The 15,425-nt window shown below is 39.1% G+C and overlaps 1 protein-coding gene across 4 annotated transcripts in view; it reads left to right on the plus strand.

The window, feature by feature from the left end:
* Positions 1-15,425, plus strand: part of sept9b (septin 9b) — an 83,149-nt gene that overhangs the window by 44,778 nt on the left and 22,946 nt on the right. The window contains exon 1 of one of the 4 annotated variants that reach the window (XM_034688404.1): positions 5,291-5,417. The exons of the other annotated variants lie outside the window; for them this stretch is intronic. The gene's annotated coding sequence lies outside the window, so the exon portion shown is untranslated. Of the gene's footprint in view, positions 1-5,290; positions 5,418-15,425 lie in introns of those variants that run through there. 4 annotated transcript variants of the gene reach the window in all.

Below are 15,425 nucleotides of genomic sequence, written 5' to 3' on the forward strand. Positions count from 1 at the left end.
TCTGAGTGTTTCTCTGGTTTAATTTTAAAGAAATTATACTTTTGTTATAGTTACAAGTTGTAAGGGCCACTCTTTTTCTCCATCCATCTTCGTACTTGGTCCAGCTGGAAAAGCTTTGCCTGTTTAAACAGATCTAAAGACAATGTGGGCTAACACTTCCCTATAAACAAATACTCTGACCCCAAAATCAGGGCAGTTTATCTTCTTTGTGGGGAACATTATAAAAACAGCTCTGAGGTTTTACTTTTGAAACTATGAAATAGTGGATGAAAAAGCAAACACAGGCCTGAGTTATTGTAACCTTAAGGTAAAATGTGCAAGCTGACGAATAAAACCTGGAGGGCTGAAGAACTTAACTGTCAATTTGTGAAGTAGTTCACAAAATACACACAGATTGATCTATCCCTACCCTTCTGTGATTTCAACCAGAGGGGGAGGCTGAGTCCTGGAGGCCACTTTTGGGTGTTGAGATAAACCGTCCCCACTCATCACACATGCTGTCTCCATTTGCGCCACAGGGGAGCAGAGCAACCACAGCAAAAACACACAACAGGAAGTCTCTAACAGACACAGATATCTCCCCAATAGATTTCCAGGCTAGGCCAGGCCAGGCCAGGCCAGATGTTCTTTCAGTTTCCCTCCACCTCCTCCTCCTCCTTGTCCTACTTCATTTATTTCCTTAGCCTCCTCTTCTCTTTTCTCCATCTCTTTTCCTTCCTTTCCTCTCTTCCTTCAGGATGTGTCACTGAGTCACTCGGCCCGCTGAGTCATGTAGGTGACTCCTTAAATCAGCTCCATATGTGTTCTGCCATGATTTGGTGGCCTGAAGCAATCAGTCCTGACCTCACTGAGCTCCCAAATGAGGCTCAAAGCGAGTAAGTCATCTCCGCAAGAAAGTTTTGGGTTACCTCTGGTATCCACATGATTCAAAGCTATATCAAAGTCTGAGCTGAAGTGGTTCCTTATTTTCAAGAAAACATCAACAAAAACAAGTTAAAACACTGAATTGGAGAGCGGCAGTGAGAGTGTCATTTCCGCAAAAGTGTCTAACTCGAGTGAGTTTGTTTTAAAATGAATACTTGGGCCCAGTTTCCTGAAATATATCACTTAATGATTGTTCACTTTTACTGTAGACACACAATAAACATAGCATGTACCCACAAACACAAAATGACATGTCCCCTGCGTTGCACAGTAAATCACCAGGCTCTTTATCTAATTGCATTTATTTTTGGCTCAAAGCTGCTTTTGAAGCTTTTAGGGTGACTAATCAAATATCACTCCTACCATAAAGCAGAACTCTTCTTTGATCTTTGGTTCCCACAAGAGACAAAGATGACTGAAGACATTGGTAGGTTAAAGGTTTAAACAGCAACATTGTTTATTGTTTAGTGAGAGAAATATGGAAAAGCTGGTCTTCGTTGGAAGAGATATATAGAGCAGGAATGTTTCAGATTTCTTGCCCAGAACCCCCAAAAGGCTGTTATTCAGGCTTGCCAGACAGCAAAAACATTAAATGTTTGTCCTGTTTCCACACTGGAGATGTGCCACTGGCAGATTTAGGATCCTAATCTCAGGAAAAAGAATTTGTTGAGAGAGGCCCATTGGTAGACTGACTGTCTTTCTACAGTGTGTCTATATATATTGATGAAAAATTGACACTAGAGCCATTCAATTTGAAAACATGGGTCATTTGTTGTTGTTTAAAATATGATGCCTAGGGTTGTGTTTGCCTATTGAAAGGATTTATTGTAAGATATGTATGTGCAGAGAAAGTATGTTACTATGCTCTATTTTGAGCAGGGCTTAGTTTCTCAATCCTAACAAGGCAAGCTTACCTCCAGTTGTTTAAATCCATGTGAATGTAAAATCATTCAGAGATCAATCAAATCAAACACTGATTTTTTACATGGAGCCTTTAAGACTTGAAAAAAAATTAACATGTCCCAATACTGTTCAAAACATACCTGGTATGAAAAGACAGATAGATGTTTTTCATGTTTTACAGCTAAACCACATCTAACTGTGAGGCTCAGCTTTAACAGGAAGGAAACCGTTTCTGCTGAATGTTATGAAAATCTCTCTCTGGCCTTCAGTCTGTATGCTGATGGAAAAAAGTTGAGCAATAAAAAAGAAAAAAGGAACAAATTAATCCCTCTATCCAACCAGCCAGTCCATATTAAATCTATTCTATTACCAGAACCTTCATCTAGTTATAAAACTATTCTTAGATAACAGATCTCCACATGTCTCCTGCATTAGCTTTGTGCACAGTGACAGGGGGTTGGCTGTGACAAATGTGAATCTCTCTGTTGTGAAACTGGAAACACAGCAGAGCGATACGTTTCCAGAAAACATTTTAGTTTTGGAAGCACGTTCAGCTTTTTTGTAGCCGATATTGACTGCAGTGCAGCTTGATTCAATCAAGTTGTTGATACTTAAGTATCTTTTTTTCCTGCTGAGTGGAAGCAGGTTACTGAAAAAAAACAACTTAAAAAGCAGCTTAAACCATGCACAGCAATTCTTGAAAGTCCCTTTCATTTGGCTGTTTGCAAAGAAATTCTTCTCCCTACAAAGAATAGTTTGATTGCTGAACATGCTATAACAATTTAGTGAAAGTGTGAGCAATTAGTTTAGAGTAGCCTCGAGTCTAGGAAAAAGGCTAAACAGTCTGGTTCCACCATAGGAGATTTCAAGAAGCCACTTTACCTGGCTAAGAACTTGTCCACTACAAACTATCCCTATTCAATGAGCTTTGGCGGTAGCAAATTCTTAAGGCATCGGAGGAAGCAAAGCTAGCCATTTACCCCTACTTTTGGTGGCCTGACGTTCCCTGACCAATGCTCAATTGGAATTTAGCATCAAACATCCCAGGTCACTTTTTTTATTTTTAGGGACTTGATCAATTGGGCTGGACACAAATGCCTTTTGACTTAAAACAGCAACAAAATGTTTCGTAGTGGTAAAACACCAATTATGTAGTTAGCTAGCTACTTCGTACATCCAGTTCCCTTTTCCGTTATTTCACTTTAGAAATAATACATCAGACATGAAGTGATATAGTGGCTAACACCTATCGTTTGTAGGTAATATGAAACTACAGCCAGTTAGTTTTATCAAGCCATTTACATCTGTGGCAGGTATTTTGGTTGATTTCATGAAATTCCAAAATGGCTCTGAACAGTTCTCATTGGTCCAACATGAATCAGCCACATTAACAATCCTCCTGAACAGAATTGAGGACCAAAGCAAAAAAATAATAATATGCAAACAGATTTATCTGGGTCCTAAACTTATCTTCATGCTAAGCTAACTTTATGGCCAGCTTCCTGTAAAACCATGTTAAACAAGAGTATAGTTGGTTTTCTCTTGGGTTGGATGTTACAGGGCTCATTACAGCCAAATATTAGGGCACTGTTTCATCATATTCATAAGAAAAGTTTTCCCTGATGCTCATTTCTATCAAGCCAGATAGAGCGAACATAAAACACTGACCCGAGAAGACACTTAGTGATCATAATGGGTCAGAATACTTTTTCATGTAGATGTTGTGATTGAACCTTTTTAAGAGAATAGGTCATTTTTCAAGCAAACATTTATCAAAAAGTGGAAGGTATTAGCTATGATTTAAGTCTAGTATCTGCTAGCTAGCTAACGCCATGTAGTAGCTAGCATAACACCTTTTTCAAGATGTCAGGTGGGGATGGTTGTCTCATAGTTGCTAAAGTTAGGCAACTTGAAAGAAAATGTTGGACATATTATGTCGGCTAATTTTTAAAATCATGCTACCAATTTTTAACAAAACAGTTCTTAAAGACAGTTGATGTTACCCTTGTATCATTATACTATCTCATATCAATTTTCGCAGGAGGGTCTGGCACTTCAGTCATTCTGAAAGATTTCCAACCTATCTTAAATATATGCGACCAATCATAATTTTTTATTTAGAAATGGGGCGGGTTCTATAAGATAACCACACAGGAGCGTCGTTTCAGCCATTTCATAAACAACCAAGACAGCAACTTTCCCTGCATGAACGTTTGTTGAAACTACTAGACCGTTTCAAGCAACTAGATGATGTATTTTCATTGGTAAGAATGGTGTGTTTGCTGTACTGCCGACGAGATTTGGATAAAGTCTGCTCTCTGTTATATCACACTCCGAGTTGCTCAGATTGATTGTTGGTCTCTCTAGTCGCTCCAGAGGCTGTTGTGCATACGGCCATTGCTAATGCCTCCTGTACAATGTAAAAGTATTGAACCATGTTGGCATAGCAAATGTCTACTAAACAGAACAAACACGCACACACACACACACACACACACACACACACACACACACACACACACACACACACACACACACACACACACACACACACACACTCACACACACACACACACACACACACACACACACACACACACACAGAATTACCCCTGTAAGATACAGCCTACTGATCATGAGCAATTCATATGTGGGTGAAAAAAGAGTGACAGCCAACCCTGGTCTCCTCTATGGTTTTTGTAAAAATCTTTTAATCTAGTTCTTAACATAGGAACATAAAAAGCATGTTTTAAAAAATCTCACACATTATTAAACTTGTTTTTATTCTTTTTAGTCTGCACCACTTTTGCTCAGTTGGTAGAGCAGACTGTACAGATTCCCACTTTCTCATGTTCTTGTGTTTTATCTCTCTTTAGCTGCCCTATTGTTAAAGGCAAAGACACAAAAATAACTTTAAAAGGTTTTCTAATTTAGTCACGGCTTTAGTTTTGAGTTTGATGTCAGAAGAGAGAGAATTATCCCTTAAGGATTGAGGGAGGGGGATGACCAAATGTTTACAGGACACACACACACACAAAATCACACACACACACACACACAATCACCCCCCCCCCCCCCCCCCCCCCCCCCCCCCCCCCACACACACACACACACACACACACATAAATCCAATACCCTCCTCTGTGAAACCATCAGTGGGAGAGAGGGAGCAGATAGACACACACAAGGACAAGTGAGAAGGATATTGCCTTTGCTCTTGTACAAACACAGACACACAAGCTGAAAAAATAATAAAAATGAATGCTGCTACATTATTTCATAAACCCAGTCTCCCACTGTTTTTCATTTTGATTAAACTGACCCACACACAGCTTTTCCTCTTGTGGGTTTTCCTAATCGCATGTGGTTTGAGATAGCCTGCTATTCCCACAATGTTCTCCATTCACTTTCTCTGAATGAGGGGTGTGGCTGCTGAATGCCTAGGAAGCCACTTGGGTAGGATGGTCACATGACTAAATTGGGGGCGTGGCCAGGGGGGAGCAGCAGCAGGCTCACCAGCTGGAGCTGTGATTGAGAGAGGAAGAGAGTTGGAGAGGTGGAGAGAGAAGAGAAGGAGAGAGAAGGGTTGGGTGAGTTGTTATTTTTTGTGTTTGCCATGTGCCTTGCTGTCTTACAAGAAAGTGTTTTAATGATTTTGGTAAAGGGAGATAAAGGGGGGAAAGACAAGACTGTGTGGGAAACACAGCAAGGGGGTAGAGGCTGTTGGTGTCAAAGTTAGTTTGCCAGGTATGTTGTGTGTGCAGGAAACGTTTAAAAAGTTTTGGGGCTGAAAGGTGGAGTGTGTTTTTGGCAGAGAGCTCTAGAAAAACCCAAATTAAAATGCAGGCCTTGTACTTTCTCATTTCTCATTTTTCACTCCATCTTTTCACTCTTCTATTGTTCAGCCTTCAAAGTTTGGGGGTCTAGCTCAACTGCTCTCCTCCTTCCTCACCCACTCCCCCTCGTACCCCTCTCTTTTTCTTTCTTCCTTTCCCTCCTATTGTGTGTCTCCAGCTCTGGAGCATGCATGGATAATCAATGTGCCACAATGGGACTGAGTGTTGACCAATCAGGATGGACCTTATTGCTCTTAAAGATCTTCAGGTCTCTCTCTCACTCTCTGCATCTCGCTGTATTTTCTCCTCGAGCACCAGCACTCATCACATCAGACAGAGTTTGCAGCCTGACTTTGATCCAGTGCAGTGGATTAGCCAGGCACTGATGGAGCCAAGCTGTTTTTGACGTGATTTAATTCTGACAATCCCCTGTGTCCGCTCTCTAGAGAGTTTGTTGCCAAGTTCAAGGGGAGGTGATGAGTCAAACAGGTCATATTTTGAGTTCAATTTCTGCTTTTCCACAGGGCATTGTAGGATGTCCTCCCTTCTAATTTTTCTTAGTTTGTTTTGGTGGGAAGATTAGAAAATTAGGTTGTGGTTAGTCACTTAATGTAGTTTTGTGCCTTGGAGGCAAGCTTTGGAAATATCAGCCATCTTCCATGTTTTGAGTTTATCATGTGGTCTTCTTTTACCCAATTCACAGTGAGTGAATAGTTGCTTTATTGGATGCTACACCCAGAAATCCCTGAAGTAAGAAAAAATACAAGCAAATGGAGCTCTCTGCTTGCAGTTTGGAGGTAGACATGTGAATGACATCTTGCAAATATTCTTGCTTTGCTCACTAGTAACATAACATTTTTATTTATGACAACTCAAAGTATAGTCTGTGCTTCTTGCACATTAAGACGACAGCGTAAAAAAGGAACTGGATCTACCTTAGAGTCACACTTCAAGTATCAAAACACAAATGGAGCATCACTTCATTGAAAAATGATCTTGGATTTATTTTCCTACAGATGTTAAAATTAAATGCCAGTGTGCTGTAGCACATCTGATTTATATAAAGCAGTATTACAATATGCATATTGCACCAGTTAGAACCAATCAGGTGTTTTTGCATGCTGCCAATCACATGCATTTACTGATATGTTGCACTAATACAAACTCTGTTTTACCACATTACCACACTACATGCTGTTACCACATTACATCCAGCCTGGTCCTGTTGGACATATGATCTTAAAGAAACCTGAAATGCAAACATTTACATTTTGTGACGTTCCTTTGATGCTTCAAAGGGAAAGCTAGTCTAAGAATTAACCTCCTGTTACCATCATGTTGGAGTGTTTAGTTGCACTTTTGGCCCATGTTGTTTACCAAAGAATTTGCCCTAAAGGCAGAAGAGCATAAAGGAGGAGATGCATGTTTTACAGTAAACAACCAGACTGTTGATCGGAAAATATTCTTTCCCACTTAACGTTACGTCGTCATAGTCCTCCAGTTAATTTTTTCCATCGCGATGAATTTCATATCTTCTTGTCTTGTTTTCCTGCTCCATCGTCAAGAGAAGAATGTGAATCTTACATAATATTACTCCTTCAGGTAGCCCTCATCAGCACACTTTGGTAGAAAATTAAGAACAAACAGACTCTTTATACAGTAAAAATTAACAGTACAATCATGCCTTGTACTACGTCTCTCTTAGGCTGCAGAGAAGGAGGTTGTTTTCTGTTCTCCATGTGTCTCACAGAGGGGAGGAAGTCAGACATGTCATGTCCTGTTAGAGGTGATAGGTTGTGGGTCTGTCATCACTGAAGGGGAAGGGGGTTTGTGATGCTTTCGTCTACAACAGTGCAACAGTATGGTACCTCAAGGCATTATGGGTCATCTGCAGTAGTGCTTTCTTAATTCTGTGACGTTAGTTTGAATTTACAGTAAGTCTGTTTCTGACCTGCACATAAACCACATGCTAATTCATCAGTTAATTTCAAGTGATGTACAGTTTGGAATTTTTGATAGCAAAGTATCATCTTTAAGCTCTGGTGATAAACTGTTGGCTCACGTTGAATATAGCACCCCTTTGACAAACCAGCACGTTCTGTGTCTAAGCACATCTTGTCCTGTAGATGCATGAGTAGTGTTTTCTGATGCAAAATGTACTCATGCTGTCTTTGGCTAGTCAGTGGTATCACTCACTTTGAATCTTGGTGTGGAAAATATAAACATTGGCTGTTTTGGCTCCATACTGTTTCCTGACACGACCTGCTGGCAGCAGGTAAAGGCATTGAAGCTTACTATGTAGAAATCATCCAAACCTTTGACGTTCTAATTTACTTTAATAGGTCACATAAAGACAAGTACTAATTTCAGTCTGTTTGACAACCAGCCAAAACTCCTTACTGTAACTTTAAAGGAAGCTGAAAGCCCTTATTTTTTCACAAGAGGATTGATTTCACAAACTTACTTATTTCAAACTGGTCACAACATGTTAAGCAAAAGATGAGTCCACACGTTTAGGTTTAAAAACTTTGCTATACATTGAAGTGGAAAAGAGAACTGAGGAAAGACCTTATCAAGGCCTGTTGATGCTTATCATGACCCATATGAATATAGAAGGAGTCTCTTGCTGTACTTTGCATTCATGTCGTCAGTTTCTTACTGTAGCAACAGAAATCATAAGGGTAGTGTTGAGCTGTGTGACCATAATTTCAAGCTATACCAGCATAAGGCAATTAAGTAAAATACTTACGGTAATGGTAGAATTTTTTGATGAAAGATTGTTTGAGATGGTTAGAGATCATAAACAAATATTTGATGTTACCTTGCTGTCCACAATGATACCTCCAATTTTGCCTTTCTGATCAGACACAATTAATACCTCCTCCACTACCGCCATGTTTGTAGTCAGAAGCGTATACTCTTCTTCTCTGATGTAACTTTTGACTCTGAGAGGTGACCTCTTTTGTTTTCGGTAATTCTTCTTATTCAATTTTTTGTTATTCTTATTCATGCAAACAGAACACAAAACACAATAGAGCACAACAAAATCATAGAACAAAACCATGCCATGACCTGAGAAGCTGCACCTTCAATTTCCAATGTAACATACACATACATTACCAGTCAAAAGTTTGGAAACACCTTCTTATTGAACAGTTTTTATTCATTTTCATTATTTGAAACACTGTATATTCATACTGAAGGCATCAAAACTATTAAAGAAAATATATGGAATTATTTAGTTAACAAAAAAGTGTCAAACAAACCAAAATATGTTTTATATTTTAGATTCTTTAAAGTAGCCCCCTTTTGCCTTGATGACAGCTTTGCAAACTCTTGGTATTCTCACAATCAGCTTCATGAGGTCGTCTCCTGGAATGGTTTTGAATTAACAGGTGGCTTGTCAGGAGTTAATTTATGGAATTACTAACCTTTTTAATATGTTTGAGACCATCAGTTGTGTTGCTCAGAGGTAGGGTAAGTATACATTGGATAGCTCAATTTGACTACTGTTGTAATCCACATTATGGGAAAACCATATTATTTAATAGTTTTGATGTCTTCAGTATTAATCTACAATTTGGAAAATAATTGAAATAAATAAAAAACATTGCATGAGAAGGCCACCCAGGGGTCTCCAGTCTTGTGAAACAGCTTTGGGCTACCTCTGATATAATAGGGTGACAAGGAAATATTCTGCAATACTACTTTCCCAAGAATATTCTCAACTCCCAGCCACCACTGTCTTAACTTAGGGCAGGACCACACTGTTTGTATTAGAGTGCCAATCTCCAGTTTACATCAAGGGCAGAGAGGGGATACATCAGTTTTAATGTGAGTCAGTCTCTCAGGTGTAAAATATGCCCTATGTATACGTTTGTAGTTGCAAAGCCTATATTTGGTGTTAATGTAAATTTGCTGTGATTGCTCATTTGTTCTTTGGGGAAATTGATCAAGTCCCTCACCCATCTATCTTTCAGTGCTGTTATGTTGGTCTTTGAATATTCTAACAATAAGCTGCATATTTGTGATATATGTTTACTCATATTGTCCTTGAATAATAAGGACTCAAGTGGGGAGTATTTCGGCTTCCAGCGCCCTGTTTGGACTGTAGAGGTGCCCTCTTTTGAATGCACTGATAATCCATCCATCCATCCCACTGTAAAGGACAGGTGGGAGTATGTGGGTAGTGGCAGTCATATGGTTTAAAACTTGTATCTATTTCATGCATAAGGAAGTGTAAATGAGGCTTCATCTGTATGTTTACGAACAACTTGCCACTCTGTCTCAAATAAAATAACAGCCGTCTTAAAGCAGAGTTCTGAACAGTTTCTCATTTCCTCTCATTAAGTGATACAAGCAGCATCCAGCGCTGACATATTCAAACCAGCAGGCCCCTTTTAAACTTCATTCTTGGTGGTTGTGATTTATTGCTGCTTCGTTCTGTTTGTCCTTTTACTCTGTACCAGTTCCCTCCAACATGCAGCTGTGGCCGGGCCTTCCTCGTTCCTCTTCATGTTTCTCAGAAATGTTTAAGGCTGTGGTCGATGCCCTGAACAGCAGGCTCTAACAATTGTACTCGGCACCACAATGATTGCCCAACTGTGCTCAGCTTAACTTTTTCATTTTCTCAGTCTCTGCTTACAGCCAACAATCCACACTCTTGTGTTTTTTATCCATTCTTTGTTATTGAGGCATGAATATCACAGCTCAACTCATGACCCTCCATGTACAGCTCTCTCTCCATCCTCTCTCACCCTTTCAATCTTTTTTTGAGGTGTTTTGGGACAGGTCATTATCTACACTACCAGAAGTTTCCGTGTGGAAAGCTGTATTTCAACACAGAGCAGCAGCACCATCTGCTTTGCTCCACGTCAGGCCAGGGGTCGCATTCTCAGTGGGCCGGCACGAGTGACAAGTCGGAAAGATGAATTGGGCCACGAGCATTCTTTAGACCCTTTCTGAAGTGCCAATGTGTGTTTGTGTCAGCTGTAGCCGTCGTCAAAACTCGCCAAACCTCATCGCCTTACATGACAGGGAGTTGTTATGGAGGAGAAACACGTCAGGATTTTTAATCAGTACGTTTGTTTGGTTTCAGAGTGCGGATGAGGGAGTGTGAGAGGGATTTCCTCCTGGATGTGGATGACAGTTCAGTGAGAACCTCCCCTATCCTCCCAGCTGCTCTCTGTAGATCATACGCTTTCTCTTTAAATTGTAAACACTGTTATTTTATCTCTTTGAAACGGCATACAGGTAGCACAGAGATAGCTGGCCTATGTTTCATTTAAAAACTTGAATGCACTTGATAAACTAGAAATTTACAAGACTTTTGAAACAAACTTCTGGTTTTAGTGAGTCCAAATGTGAGATGTTACAGGAGTAATGATTGCAACTCTTTGAACAGACCTTGAAGAAAAAGAGACATTTCAAGGCTGACACAACTCAGTGCCTTGCACAAGTAGTCAACCCATGAGACCTTTTAGTATGATGTAAGGTTACAGATGAGGCGAATGCTTTATTGTTTTCAACAAAATCTGAAAAGCTTTTTTGTAGTTTGCAGTGAAACCCCTTATTATAATCAGGTACTAGTGTTGTAGTCAAGTCTCAACACTTTGAGTCTGAGTCCAGACTCAAGCCACCTATTATTTATTTATTTTAAGTACAGTCTGAGTTCAGTCTCCTTTGACTAAGGAGAATCAAGTCCTCATTATTAATTATATTATTTATTAAAAGTAGGGTGGGTGTTTCACTCCTAAGTATTCATTGTATGAACCCGAACTGACTGTGTGGGACCTATTTAATGTATAGAACGCTCATTCAGTTTATTTAAATGAGATTCGGACCAAACCTGCAGCTGTGTTTGGAGACTTAAATGTTCCTTGAAGTTACAGCACTGTGTGGGGAGTGAAAGCACACCATGCTTTCCTTAATGGGGAGACACACTCCTCTTTCAGCTGCAGTGAGATCACTGAAGTTGTCCAAAACTATCAAAGATACTTGCAACCTGCAGGGTGTAAATCAAAATGTTAACTACCAAACATTGGCCCTACTTGAGTTGCTAACAATACCATTAGCTTGCTAACAGTAACATAATCAAAAACTTTTCTAGGTGCTTCCTGGACATGTCTGTTAAAGTTTGAGCTGGTCCCCATCTTCCACTTTATTGTTCTTTTACATATTGCACATGTTGCCCTGCTCTTGCTCGCTCTTACTGTAACATTTTTGAAAGCGAAACAGAGTATTCATGGCACTTATTTCGGCATCCTGGCAGGAACTGTTGCTGATCAAGATGGCACCTGAACGCACATGTAGGTGAACACACATGACAGTCCTTGCCTGAAACTAATTTTTAGGGCTTCAAAATAAAATGCTAACAATAACAATAAATCAGTCTTTTCCAATAAATAAGTCCAAGTCCTGCTCTCAATCTTCTGAGTCTTCAAGCAGCTGATGCTTGAGTCCAAGTACAAGTCAGAGTCAACTCTGCTGGGGTCCAGGTCAGAGTTACGAGTCCTAAAGGTCACAAGAAGAAAGAAATGTCTCCTTTTTGGACTGTGAAAAAAGCCAATTGAGGTTAATACAATTGCAGGTCATTGTAAATTTGGACTGGACACTATCACTTTCTAACATCCTGTAGAAGATTTTATATTTCTCCTAGCTTTTTATGGCTGATGTCTTATTTTAATAGTAAGTTGTTGTTGTTTTTTTTTACAATTCATTATTTGTCCCTGCTCTCAAATGCACTGCAGGTTTAAGCCAACTGTCTGCTCTGTCAGACAGGATGTAGGCCCTGATGTCATGTTAGGTGTTAGCCACAAAAGTCAAATAGTCAGGTCAACTTGACATGCTAGTGCCTTTTCTTAATGTCAAGAAAATAAGCAGTTAGAATAGAACTGGAAATAGTAATGTTTCAATTGCAGCTTAAACAAGCTATGAAATGCTCTAATATGCCAAGATGCCGACAGTATATTGTCATTTGAGGCTAAAAAAAAAGGTGAATTCTTTATCTTACTGTGCTCATAAAACTTCCCCATAAAATCTGAGGATGATATTTAACTGTGCATATGTTAATCCTGTCTCCAACTGACACACTTTTATGACACTCAGTCATCTTGTTCTGCCTTCTTCTGTCTGGATCCTCCATCTGCCTTAACCAGACAGCAGCAGGAATAAAACTTAATGATCTCTTCCTCCTCAGTGGAAGCCACCAAAGAGCTAGTGGAAATATCATCTCCGGTTTAAAAGTGAGAGAAAAAGAGAGGACATATACACTTAAGTAGACACACACAGACACTCTAAGGAAAGAGAAATATTCATCCAGAACTGCAACAGGGCATAGATGTAGAGCTTTTACCTCATGGGAACCTGTTTTTTTTTTGCAGAACATTCAGACTGTTTTCAAGAGCTGACAGTTACAGTGTGTGAGTGGAAAAACAGACATGACACCTTCTTTCCCCAGAGTGTAACCTCAAGGAGTGAGTGTACAGTATTTCAACATATGCTTATCCTGACTGGAGGCAGGTAGGAGAAGTGTACTGTCATGCACATGTACACGTACTGTCTTAGGAATTAAGAATCACACAAAAAAGGGATTGCTTGCAATAGTTAAAGGGTTCAATTCAGATAGATAGATTGATAGATTGATAGATAGATAGATTGATTGATAGATAGATAGATAGATAGATAGATAGATAGATAGATAGATAGATAGATAGATAGATAGATAGATAGATAGATAGATAGATAGATAGATTATTATTTAATTTTTTTAGACCTCCTACCTTTTACCAGGTAAAAATGTTTGAGAACCAGTTCTCATTTACAAACATGACAAGTGCCAAGTAGCAAGCAATGTGTGCAAGGTGTAAAAAAGTATGTGTATAAAAGTATGCATGTAAGTAAAGTCCGAAGTGATCAGCAGGAGCAACAGTCAATTAAAATCTGTTGAAGTTTTAGCTTGAAGGTTGTTAGTGGAGTCAAAGTTGAGAGTTTGAGGGTGTTTTGTAAGTTGTTCCAGTCGTTGGCTAGTGCAAAACGTAAGGAATTAAGGCCGAAAACAGTAGAAGTACCGGGGATGATGAACTTGATGTAGTTCATAATACTACATAATACTTTATTGATCCTGATGGAAATTCAAGGGAGCATCTGAGCAGCTTGTTTATACAAGCATCGGAACCAAAACTTTCACAGTAAACAACCCCATTACTATATTATAGATGAGGTCTCAATTCAGTGAAACTGTATTGTGTGTGAAAACAGCAAAAGTCCCCTCATAATTCATCAGAATGATGGTACCACACACACACACACACACACACACACACACACACACACACACACACACACACACACACACACACACACACACACACACACACACACACACACACACACACACACACACACATTAAACTGGAGGCAGCATTAGAAAAAAATGAGCGATTTGAAACCAGAACTGAAAACACATTATGGTCAACAATAAAACCCTCCCACACAGTCCAGTTCTTTATGCAGAGTGTCAGTCATCAACCACACTATTCAAAGTGTTTGGCTCATCTGCAATAATTACATGTTCTGCCTGCCATGAATCACTTTATTGATTTCTTTTTTTGTCTCTGCCTCCAGCACCCCGTTTTCTTCCCCCTATTTACTTCATTCATATTATCAACAACACACCAAAAGAAAAAGTTTCCTATGTAATTTTAAGTAAAGCTGAAAAGTGATGAAGTGGGACTTTGGGATTTGAAAAATTAAACAATTTTCTTAATTTTTAAAAGGGACACCAAAGACTGCGTGTCAGACATTGGCATGTTATAGTTTTACTGAGTGAATAATAAACGTAGGGTTGGATGAGATGTGCCTGATGGGATTTTAATAAAAGCCCTGAGATGGGAGTGTTGAGTTGTGTGAGGGTCTCAAGTGGGATAGGATTCTCTGTTACAGTAAAATGGTAAATAGTATCTGATTTACGGGGAACTCCGTTAGTTTTCCAGGAGGCTTAGATTACAGATCAGTTTGGGAAAATAAAGAAAACAAAGTTTAATGGTACAGGACATCGACTGATTGATAACTATTAGCCAAATGTTTCCATGCTACATACTTTCTGTGAAGGTTGAGCGAGGTGAAGAATTTTCCTGAGAGCAGTTTTGTGTTTGATTTTTCTGGTCTCTAGACTGGCAGTAGCAAAAAATATTTATATGATCTAAAATTATTTGAAAGTAATATATTAAGAACCCTCTCATTCCAAAACGGTGTGGTTTTTCACATATTTTAGCCTAGAATATTGGCTGGGTGAGATTAATAATAACTTACTCTGCTTTATTATGAATTGGTGTTACATGGTACACATGACATGAGGATGAAATATTGCCTTTTTGGAAACCTTAGAAAATAGCAGTTCACTCCAGAAGAGCCCTAGTGATTTCAGTAATTTACTTCTAGGGGGTAAATAAAAGCACAAGATGTCAAGTTATCATAACAAACATTTTCAAAAAATGTTGCTGAATTTTTTCAATTCGGATTCTTGTATGTATCCTGTTTGTTATTTAACTCCATTCTTCAAGTGTGTGGCTTTTTGTTAAAAATCTGATGCATTCAAGGTTGAGCTGAGTTGCCTCTATTATCAGCATAAATATTATCTTTTCAAATTTGACATCCTTTCAGACACTTAAAAAAGAAACATTAAACAATGTTTTCCACTAGCTTAGTTAGTGCTTCTCATGAGTAAACTTAACATTGAAAAACTGTGTTTGAAGTTGTAGT

The sequence above is a fragment of the Notolabrus celidotus genome, chromosome 7 (assembly GCF_009762535.1).
Source record: "Notolabrus celidotus isolate fNotCel1 chromosome 7, fNotCel1.pri, whole genome shotgun sequence".
Classification (NCBI taxonomy): domain Eukaryota; kingdom Metazoa; phylum Chordata; class Actinopteri; order Labriformes; family Labridae; genus Notolabrus; species Notolabrus celidotus.